This window comes from Arvicanthis niloticus, chromosome 5 (assembly GCF_011762505.2).
Source record: "Arvicanthis niloticus isolate mArvNil1 chromosome 5, mArvNil1.pat.X, whole genome shotgun sequence".
In the NCBI taxonomy this organism is placed as follows: domain Eukaryota; kingdom Metazoa; phylum Chordata; class Mammalia; order Rodentia; family Muridae; genus Arvicanthis; species Arvicanthis niloticus.
Window position 1 is genome coordinate 73186221 of NC_047662.1, and position 12503 is coordinate 73198723.

Sequence of the window (12503 nt, forward strand, 5' to 3'; positions counted from 1 at the left end):
GTGACTCTCCAGCACGTCTGCTAATCACTCATTTGTCTCCTCTCGAAACAAAAATGGTTTACTGCCCCTCACGAGACAGAAACAGCTGCCAGTCCAAACCGAAGTGCACTTTTCAGAAACCAAATAATTCAGACAGACGGGCACAAACAACTCAGAAACCAAATAACTTAAACAAACCTAGACAAAACAGCACACGATTTAGGCAACCCTAGCACACGAGAAATCAGACGATTTAGACAAAAGGTCACACAACAACCAGACAGAAAAAAACCGCGGTGTCCCTTTACCTCCCAGCGTGGTTCTTGGATTAAGGTGGTCGCATATCCCGGACGAGCCCCCAAATGAAGAGCCCCATACTCGGGAGACCCTTCCTCAAGCCTCCGGAATCGCGACCACCCAAAGATCACAAGAAACCATACCTGGATGCAATCAGCAGAGGTTTATTAGGGAAAGAGCTGGCAGCCAGCGGTCTGACCAGGTACTCGCGCTGGAGTCAAGGTCCGACCCCCTCGGCCAGTCCTTGGAGGGTTTTAAAGGGAAAAACCACAAACCAGGGGAGTGGGATGGGGTTGTTAAAGATACAAAACATGAAAACAGTGGAACAATTCAGAGGTATTCACTCTAAATGATTAGTGTCATGTGGAAATCGCCCTGCATTCTTCTCAAAATGTGGTTTTTACCATGCCATTGTGCCCTATCCGGCCATTTCAGATTGCTATCTTTACTTTTTCCGGCTATAGGGCTAGGGCCCCACCTAGGTGGTAGCATCTTTATCTGTAATCAGGAATGCCTTCCTGCCTTGGGCGAGGCTTGAGGAATGTAATCCAGCAAGTGTCCTTCACCTGGAATGTGAAGGCCTGAAATCTTATTTTCAGTTCTGTAAGGCAAAAAATCTACACATATTTCATAAAATGGCCTTTATAATTTTTCACTCTACAATTTGTTGCAGCATCTTTATTTTTGGTAAGATCACCAAAGGCCTATGATCTGGCGTTTCCTGAGAATCCGACTCTTAATTTGTGAAACTGAGTCACACTAATTTATATAAATAGGCTATTATTGTGCTTTTATTTCTCACTTATAATGAGAAAAAAAAGATATAAATTCATTAAAGCTGCTCCCTCTAGGTGTAGTTAGGGGAAGGAAGGGGGAAAAATGTAGCTTGATTGGGTAAAGATCTTCCCAGGTTCTATTTGCTAAAAAGAGTAGTGATTCTTTAATAATAAGTCATTCAAAATCAAACAAGTGTCTTCACCCACACAGGTGATGTTGACACGTTTTACTTTAAACGGTGACTTATTTTCAAAAGTCTTTTGTTATTATTCTTGTGGCACTGTTGTCCAGACTGACCATTAAAGAATAAAATATTGAATGATTTTCTTTTCAGTTCTTGAGCCACATATTTGGCCAGTATTAGCACTGGGCTTTTAAAAAATGAAAAATATATACATGCCCAAAGAATAAAGAGAAACCAATAGTGCCGTACCCACTTCTCTTCCACCTCACCTGTGGCTTCAAGCATATCTGTTGTAGTGGCTAATATTGTTTCTAGTCTAATTATGCTCTGCCCTCACTTAAACTGATAATCCTGGGGGTGCTGGAGTTCCAAATAGAGTCTTGTCATGTGATTCTGTTGAGCAGGATGCAGACCAGAATAATAAAACCATTTAATCAGAGCTCAGCCTTGCTTACAGAGGAACGGACACTTCTTCCCTGGGGCACCCAAATAACATCACACTGCACACTATGTTTTATTTCTTCTTTACTTAAGAGTAAACAACAACCTCTTTCTCTTTGTCAGGCAAAATTAATTGAGAAAAAACACAGCAGAATGAGATAGAAGTATTGGTAAACTAATTGGAGAGCACGGCCTTACTTGTATGACACCAAAAGTTGGCACCTTTCCACAGCCCTATTCTGTGGCCTCCCACCAGTCTGAAGGATGACATAGCCTTACCCCAGGGAAAGTTTGAGTCTACAGTGCAGCCAGAACTGTTGTCTTGGGTTTGTCCAGGATGTTTGATTTCCTCAGCATCTTCGTAATAACAAATTTTGAGGGAAGCATTTCTTTCTTTGTTTTTTCTTACTAGGTTTTTTTTTTTTTTTTTTTTTTTTTTTGCTTTTCCCATTTTTTTTCAGTTTTTGATATGCTTTTGTGTATGTTGATATAGACACACATATTATATATATATATATATATATATATATATATATATATATATATATATATATATAGAGAGAGAGAGAGAGAGAGAGCTTTTGAATAAGTTGGCTTTACCTTACTAGTACCTAAAAGAGTCAAGGAGAGCTCACCTTTGAGGCCTGTATATGTTTGCAATAACAGCCCTATAGTCTTTCAGATTCTATGTAAATAGGAACTTTACACTCTGTGGCCAAGCTTCTTTTGCTACTTTTAACAATTATGTTCAGGAAGTGGATTCTGGTATACCTGGCTCACCCCAAGCTCACACCCTCCAGGGTTTTGTCCCCTCATCAGCTTCAGTTAGACATCAGGAAATAGGATTTTCTTCTTCAATGAGTTTATGAGGTCTCCTTTGCTGAGTTCCCCTCAATTTGCACCTCTCCACACTTTGACCTCTGCTAGATCAGGATTGATGGAGGCAGACAGACCTACCTCTTCTAGAAAGAATTGTTCTTTTAATCAGAACAACTGAAAGGCAAATCTTTCCACTGATATGAGACTGTGAACCTGGGGTGTGGGTTACTCTGGGGTCTTAACAACATGGAAAAGAATCCAAGTGCAGGTCAGTTCCCCTGCAGTCTGGAGGTGGTAGACATCAGGAGGATTTTGTATATGGCGCTCCTTATCAGAAGCTGCCACAGGTGTTATCAAGCACAGCACTTTCACTGTCCAACTGAGTGTCTTAGGTAAAGTACCCTTCAACCTCCATGGCAAGTTAGGTATTTAGGGCTGCCTTTGAAAATATTTTGACTTGCCTATTTGACCTCTAGGCATATAATCTGCCATAGAGATGTATGGACCTTAGTTTTTATCACTGCTTTATTTACTATAGCAAAGAATTGAGATCAACCTAGTTGTCTATCAGCATAAGATTAGATAATGGAATTTTGTCTGTGTGTGTGTGTGTGTGTGTGTGTGTGTGTAAACTATTCAGCTCTAAAGAAGACATAAAAATTGCAGAAATGTGGATGAATTTAGAGTAGACAATGTTAGGTGAGATCACAAACTGCCAGAAAGCAAAAGCCATAAGTGTTCTCTCTCGTATATGGAGCCTAACCAATAATGCAGGTTTACAGATAAACAATTGCACATGTGAGTACAGTATAATATGAAGAAGAGAGGAAGAAATGCTGGATATAAATGGCTGGGAGCGCCACAACTTCTTTTCTGAATGCCTATTCTAACTGGATAGGAGTTCACTGTGCTGTGTAGACTTTGAGTCTAACAAATCATGATGTGTGGTGTTTTCATTTATTTGCAAGATATTTTAAAAACAAACTTCTAAAGATTATGCTACGAAAAGTACTTTCAAATGGAGATTTCAGTATTCTCCTTATTGTTATTACTTTTCAGACTTTTTTTTTTCTGATAAAAAGAAGAAAGCACTAGCTGTGTGGATTCCCTCCACTGCTGATATGCAAACTCAGAGGACCACTAGACACTCAGACAGGGACTGACAGGAAAGAAGATCAAAGTTGGAGAAAAAGTGCAAACCACCACAAGGAAGTACAGTACCGAAAGCAGAAGAAAAGCTTCTGAAGTTTCTTTAGAGAAATAAGAAAAAAAAAAAAATCAAAGCCCAGAACAATATAAGGATGCCTCATGTAGAACTAGCCAGAGAACTATAAAAATAATATTGAAAATTAAAAATTAATATGAAAAAATTTAAATTCAAAACAAGAGTGAGTTTAGCACAAAAATATTTCAACATTGCTGTAAAATTAAAGATTTTTTTATTTGAAAGGATGTTGAAGTTCAATATAGGTGTGTGGAAATATATAAATCAGATGAAATTTCCCAAAAGGAAAACAATCAGGAAAACTGGGAAAGACAGAAGGAATGTAAAAAAATAAAAATAAAAAAAAAATCAACTGGGGGTGGGGGAGCTCTGTGCTAATAACTATTCTACAAAGACAAAGAGAAAGCAATCAAAACATGGTCCTCCTCAGTGATGGCGGTGATGTGCCATAGACTCAAAAGCAAGTGTCAGTCTTCAGTATTTGCATGTGAGGTCAATAGTTACACCAAGGTGACTCTTGCAACGTTGCAGTACAAAAGCATTTTATAAGTAAAGAAGAAAAACTTTCCATGGGAAAGATTTCTTTTTAAAAGATGGCATTTGTTTTCTTCATTTGTTTTTGTAGGGTTATCAATTTAATATCGACAAAGAGAAAAACAAGGGAATTTTTAATTCAAATAAAAGCTTAACCTGATTTAAACTCAGTCTTTGAAATACAACACAGCTCTGTAAGTATTAAATTACAGAATCTGACTAATTGCCCTAAGACAATTGGCTACATTTGAACTCCGATACCAAGAAATAAAAGTCCTTCTTGAGTCTAAACAATGGACATTCTTCTTTAAATTCCTTCCATGTAAGATTTTAAATTTTGTTTTAATTTGCCTTTTGTTGTGTTCTTGTATTCTTGTGGTTGTTATTGTGATGATCAATCCTGACTTTTCTTCCCTTTTTAACCATTATTTTTACATTTTGAAGAAATTGTTATAATTACCTCATTTCCTTCTTTTTTCTCCCTCCAAACCTTCCCATATGCCTCTTCATGCTCAATTTTCAAATTCATGGCCTCTTTATTCATTACTCACATCTTGTTCAGTGAATAGCATTCTAAAACAAAACAAAAACAAGAGAAAAAACCAGAACAAAAACAGAGCAGTAACCCAACCCTGCTTTATTATGCACAAACAAGCAAGGCTGACTGGTCCTGGGAAAATCACTAATGGGAAGCTTGGGAAGAGGCCGATCTTCTTTTGCTAAGGGCATTAGACATTATTTGGCATTTAAACCCAGTTTATGATTACTTATAATTAAAAAACAAATAAACAAATACAAAGAGATGTCTAATGCTCATTCCTCATGCCTATCAGTATTAAAGCCCAGTGGTTCTTTGTGAAATAAGTTTAATAAGAGAATTTACATCTGCTGACTAGAAGAAGATTTTCACATACACAGAGCCAGACTTCCAGCCATGATAACAGCTATTCCATGTCTATCTTTTTTTTTTTAACCTCAAAAGAAGGCAAGAATGTCTTCTTTATAGGTAAGCTCCTTTGAATATTGATCTGAGGAACAATGAAAAGAAAGTTGGCGTGCATACATGTTTGATTCTTAAGAGTTTCAGTTCCTTGAGGTGTAAACTATAGCAACCTAATTAACCTCCGTGAGACTCTCAGTCCCTCTGTCTATAAGGTGGAGATGGTGGTGTAAGGCTCGGGAAGCCCCCAAAGGGGACCCCACTCAAGTCACAGGATGGCGCACACTCAAAGGACACACGGAAGACCAACTTGCTGCAAGAACACGAGGTAGTTTAATGGTGGAACATTCCGGGCCGACACGTGTCTCAATGTAGGAGACAGGGGCATCGACCTCGTGGCTCCAGGGTTTAGGGTTAATATAAGCTCGGGGTGGGGAAAAGGAGAAACTTTCGAGCAGGTGCACATGATTGGTTGTTTTCCAATTTTTGAACATCTGGCCAAACCGGTCCATGGGGGCGGGGAGCAGTTCCTGCAGGCGGATGTTTATCTCTTATCTTCATTCCTGGGATGGCTCGGTAGCCCATTGTCCTGTAACTCTGCATTCTTTGTTTACGGATTAACTGGCCTCTGGTTGGCAAACCAGAGGGGCAATTTTAGCTACTCAGGCTAGGGAGAAAGAATCTATAATATCTGTTTTTCATGGGACCCATAAAATTTTCTTTTAGTGGGACAATCCTCACCGGGTAACTGTAGTTGAAAAAGATATTTCTGTGAGCATACAATGGGTGTATGTGTGTTATTTTTTCTCTGTTTTCTTCTTCCTCATATCTGATCAGCTTCGTAGATGAAAAAGTTAACCCGAAGAGTCTATTTGCGATACCAAATACAGAATTTCAGTTTTTACAATTCTTTGAGAGTTTGAGAAGTTTCCTTTCTCATCCACATTACTTAACATATTTATATAGCCTAGTGTCTAATAAGGGGTAGTTGTCATGTGGCCTGAGTCTTTGTCAAATCTGCTGTAGAAGAAAAGTATTCATAGCAGACATTGTCACTTCTGCGTTTCACTTGTCACATATTGCTTTTGCCTAAGTTCTCAAATAGTTTCCTTGAACTGGTTTTGAATATTGAGATTGGTCAATACAGACCAGTTTGTAGACTTCTGGGTATGCCTGTGTTTAGATATCATTCGGAAAAATGGGAAGGTTCAATTGAAGCACAACCGTGGAAAAGTATGTTAACACCTCAAATATTGAATTAAGCCATTTTGTTTGCCTAAGAGATTATAGGAACCCTTTCACTAGCCAGTACTTACATAATGAATTCTCAAATAGACCTGGGAGCTTCTCAACTAAAAGGTTAATTTTATTCTCCATTATAAAGCTTTGAGAATGGTCTCCAGGGCTGTCCTTGATTTAAAAAACAAAGAAAGGTCTTGTTGCATATTAAGGATCACAAGGGCAAGTTCAGAATATCACCTCTTCCCTGGGAAGGAAAAGATCATTTCATTCACATTTATCAAGGGGCTTCCACTTGGGAGAGCAGCACAGCTTTTATTATTCTCACTATTGGCACACTCATCTGATATGTGCTATAATACTTTCTGGGCTATGTTACTTAGCCCAGAAACAAACTTGTAAATGCATAGCCAAGATAACAAAGGTAAAGAGCCAGAATTTGATTTTAAGGGAATTATTCTAATTCTACTCTTCCAGTTTAAGAAGTTCATCTATGTGAAATGGGTTAATACTTTCTCTTGCTACATGATCCTTGTGTGGAAAAGCTTCGTTAAAACCCAGGAGAATTAGTAGTCAATAGCAAGTCAATTTTGCCTTTCTAATCAGGCAATCATCACTGGCCATGGTTTCCCTTCAGATGTAGGAAGCACTTTGTTTAATCTTTTGTAAGATTTTTCAATAGATCCTTAAATAAAAAGCAGAGTGTGTTTTCATGGGCCTGGCCTTTGCCTTCCTGCCTGGTCTCACCCAGCCTGCCACAAAAGCATTAAGGAGTAGGTGGGATGGAGATAAGATTCAGTTGTTCAGAGTGCTTGCTACTGCTGGTGATCAGCTTCCAATCACGACATCGGGAGGCTCACAACTGTGCTGTAACTACAGTGCTATGGGGCATGACATCATCTTGAAACTTTCAAGGGTGAAAGTACACACATACACACACACACACACACACACACACACACACACACACACTCACACACATACATACATACACACAAATATGTTAGAAAAAGAATAAAGAATTCTGGAGATGTGACAGACATGAAAGGAGGCCTTCCACTTTCCTTTTCCTTTCCATATAGTCTGGACACAGGATGTTCACACCTTTACCCAGGTCTTCTGCTCAGTTTTCTCTTACTCACCACCCTACACACAGTGGGGTGCTTCTATTGCAGGCCTGACATGAGCAGATGATTGCAATGTGAGAAGGGCATCTAGATCCCATGTACTCTGCTGGCCTCTGTGCTCAGCTCTTTCTGTAGCTAGAGTACCTCTAGTCAAATCATAGCCTGGACTGATCTTGTAGAATTAGTGTTATAGTCAGCCTACTATCGTATTTTCTTCTTCTGTATATGTGTTAAAATATTTTCCCAAGCTTTATGTTGATAAAATGTTTTACTTGAGTAATAGGAAGGAAAAGTGTTTACTGATCTTTTAAATACCACTGTTTGTGTGTGTGTGTGTGTGTGTGTGTGTGTGTTGGATGCGGCATTGTTTTATTAATACCCATCATTCAAATTCCAGTGGATTTATTTCTATTTCTTTTGTAAGTCCATGGCTAAAATACATGTGAGAAGCAAAACTTTTTTTTTTTTTCATAAATACCCATGAAATTTCCTTGCAGTGGTGGTAACATCCACACAAGTTCTGATTGCAATGGTGGCTTAAGAAGGAGGATGTGGAGTAACACAATCTGGAAAGGCATTGGAGGTGATGACACTGAGGAATACCTGCAAGTGCATAAGGCAAGTGATGCTCTATCTTCCTTTTATGTTAGGTCAGTCCTCACCTCTGCGTTCTGTATTCCTGTGTTCATTTTAGACCTAACATTCTAAGTAAACAAGACAGGCGAGACTGCAAGAGTTGGGAATCAATTCCCTTTATACTCTTAAAAGACATTTAAAATCTCAATGCTGGCTGGCTCTTAATACATTTTGTATAGATATTCATTAGTATAAACATTTAAAAACTCATTTGATGCATTAAGCACCTGGTATGATGTGAGGGAGGCTGAATGTTGTAGGTAAAAGAGAAATGAGGAGCTATTCATTAACACTGTCTCTGCCTGTCAGATGCCACATAATCTTTACCCCTAATATATTACAAATGAAGTTGTATTTACTTGAAGAAGAACAGGATATCCAAAACCCAAGAATACATTTTCAAGTTATATAAGGCTCTTCTCTCTATGCTCATTTTCAAAGTACATTTTTAATTAGCATATAGTTACATTCCCTTCCCCCTTCTGTTTCTTCCCTACAGCCCCCATATCCTGTCTCATGACAAGTGACTAGTGGAGGAGAACTGTGAACAGGAGGCTGCCTTGGTTGTACAGCAACAGCATTTCAAAATGCAACAAATCAAAACATAAATTCTAAAGTCACTTAGGGCACGGTTTCTAGAAACAGGAGTAAGACTAATTTTCTAACCTTCCTAATGAATCTAGGAAGCTGCACTTCTTTTATTATGAGATTTTATTCTGTTTGGCTTTTTTCTGTCTGCTGCTTACAATTAAGAACTTAGTAAAGTGTTTAAGTAATGAAGAAAAAGTAATAACCCATCTTAACGAGTTCTCTATAATTATTATTGTTTTGTTGTGCAACCATTTGAATTTAAAACAGATATTCTTAAGAACAAGAAGCTAAACTGGGATTTTTGAGAAATAGGTAAAATTGTTAACTCTGAAATCTAATCATGAGTCTAGTAGTCAATTCAGATCTCTTTGATAGTATGAGCCATCTCTTTTGTGATATGAAATTGCAGTTATCGATGAAAAAAAATATGATGAAAAGTTTAACAATAATAGAGCCAGTAATAGTGACTTTGGGACAAAATATTTGAAATGAGCATTTAACTAGAATAGCAAGAACTTCAGCTCACATGTAAGTGTGTGCAAGCATGTGCAGAGGTTCTTGCATGCCCTTGTAGGAGAGTCTGAAAGCAAAGATAACTTGCAAGCAACTACCCCTAACCTAGTTGTAACCATAGCAACTGAAACCTCATTTTCTGTCTGACTCAAATGCTGCATGCAAGCCTATCTCACTAACAATTCAGAAAGGGACATTGACAAATGATCACTATATTCACCCTGCCACTTTAAATGGGAAGGCATTTGACTGAATTCTAATTTGACCAATGAATATTTAACTGATAATGCTGCCAGATAAGATACTGGCCCAAAGAGAGCAGAGAAATGACTCTGGAGTTGTTATCATGCAAAAATTCTTTAATGAAGGACATGAAAGGAATGCTGTAATTATGTGCTAAAAATCTGGTCCATATTGAGGGGTAGAAGCCTATTTGGCTGTAACTTAGAAACTTTGAAGATTTTCTTTGACACCAAAGATTTCTAAATCATGGAAGGTGCTTTCAGTCCTTTGTTTAATGCTTCATATTTTCAGGGTTAATGTGTTAACTTCAAAGAAACAGAAACAAAATACAGAAACTGAATAATGGAAAATTTAAATCTCTGCCTAAATCTTAAACTTGTTAAAGTTTCTCATGTCTAGTTGAAGATATTTGAAGATCCTAGACAGCCTTTGTCATTTATTTGAACCTCCACTGGCCCTACATATGTTGCTCCGTACTGGGGATCATGAGAGATCAGGTTAATTTTCCAAGAGGATTCAATTAAAAGAATATTAACTGGGCATTCATCATTTGTCAGGCTCTGTTCTTAATCTAGTGAATCCTTTAATTATTGAATGAATTGTCTGGAATGGATGCTATTTTTAGTTGTTTTCATGAATGATGAAATCCAAGTTCTGAGATCTTCAGTATCAGAATTGCCTACGTTGTATGGAGTAGGGTTTGAGGTAGCACCATTAGCTCTCTCATGGTGTGCTGATGGAGAAACTGTATGTTATCATGCCTTATTTTTCTTTTTAAATTTCCTTCCTTGATCTCCATCTCTTTACACTTTTCTTGCTTTCCTTCTTAGTTAACTGCACTTCCAAAGCATAGGGACGTTTATGTAGACAGAGGGAAGTAAAATGTATATAGTTGTCCTCTACCTAGTAATTTGCCAATGAATTTTTTAGATAATGTTTTATGAGTACATATTCATTGTATGCTGTAATGGGCTTGAATCTCAGCATGTTCCCTTGACATTGGAAAGTTATTGAGTGTCCAGTTCTAAACTGAGATTTGTTTAGAAAATATTAGAAAAGAAGCAAGAACATTTAGTAGAGAATCATAATGCCTGGGCTCATGGAGTCAAGAAAATTCAGGGCACATATTAGGACTATTACGTTTGCTGTTTATTTGGAACACTGCCTGGGGCTAGGATTTTCTCAAGGTCTTTTTGAGATGATTAGTTTGTTTGAAAAGTTGGCTTCAAATATAGAATATAGCAAAATTAAAAAAAAATGTGAATGTTTATGTGTATGTCTCCAAAATAAAGCAGGCCAATTTTACTCATCATTATATTGTGTTGGGGTTAAAAGCAATCTACGATTCCCCTAGAAATTGTGCAATGATTTCTAAACTGAAGTACAGTATCAGTTAACTGGATGATTTGGAACCATGTGTTTTTGAAGACCAAGTTATGAATAAATTTTCCAAAATACCTGCCCCAGGTATATATATATATTTAGTGAGAATGTGCACGTATTTAAACATTTCTGATCTGGTGCACGTATGAGACCTACAAGTCTGAAAATGGTCCTGTGGGATAGGAGAGAATTTGGGGATCTGGAAGGATCCCTTTCCCCTTGGACCGATAAGGAGATATGGTGACCATGTCACTTTCTTGTAGAATAGATAATTCTCTTGCATTAGCACCCTGTACTTACTGATGCGTGAATGCTGCACTTTTGTCGGTCTCCAAAACTTGACCTCTCACTATTCATCTTTCCTTAGTCTGCGATGGCTTAAGGGTGGATAGTTGCCAAAAAGATTGATGGCATCTCCACTCCAGCAAATATTATTAATTGGTTTACAGAATGCAGCTCCCACACATCTTAGCTGAGGTAAGTCTCCTCAGCCATGACAGAGGCTAGATTAGCATAACAAAAACAGGCCATATTAAACCACCACCGGGGAGAGAAATGGCCAGTTTAGTTTCACAGACAGATTTTTTTTTCTGAAGAAAGTTTTAATAGGCAGGCTTCCTGTGCAACAGTCAGGCCAAACAGTGGTCAGTCTGGTTCACTGAAAAGCAATTCATGGATAACGGAGACCGTTATTTCAAAAAGCAGCAATCAAAATGGGGCTTTTGTAGCCTCCCGGTTATTTAGTGCTCTCCGTGTATGTGGTCTGCCCTTGTGACCCTAAATCTCCTTAAGAAACAATTCCTCACATGTTCCCAGTGTGAAGCATTCAGGTACTCCTGCAATTCATCACCAAGGCATCTGGGCTTGGGGATTACAAATTCCCTCTTAAAATGAGAAGAGGAATGAACCAGGCTTGTCCTAGGACTGACAAACATGGCCAGAGAGAGGCTTCTAAATGAGGCAAGCGTGAAGTTGAAAGCTATAGAAAAAAGACCCAACGGGAGAATAGAGCAGAAGTTGAAGTTAAGGAGCATAAAACGTTTCTAATTTCAGAATGGATGGAGGGAAGAGGAAACAATAGGGTTTCCAAGGCAGAGGTGAGATACCAGGTGGTTTTATTAGATGCCTTTAGGCATAACTACCATCCCAAATTAGACAGGCCTACTTTCTTGCTGCATGTTGAAAATTTTCTCCATTTCCAAATACCAAGGTCTATAATTTAGAGGTCATAAGAATTTTTTGCCTTAAGATTCCAGAATATTATTTTTTTAAATTCTGTAATTATATTTATGTACAGGAAACTTAGCAGTACAGAAAAATTAACCCAGTTCAGTGGCGAGTTCTTTAGTCTTGGCTTTTTCCAGCTTGGCATCACCAGTTACAATGACAGATACGATGAGATCTGCTGCCACTGGGGAGGCAACGTCCTGCGTTCTACGTCTGTGGCCCTAACAGCTTCCAGCAGCTTAGCCAGAGCTCCCTTGTCTTTCAAGTGAAACTGTGTGAAGCAGCAGTAGTACAAGTCTTCCTGTGAACCAAGTGCCCCAGCCTGGACTTTCCCTGATGATGCAATAG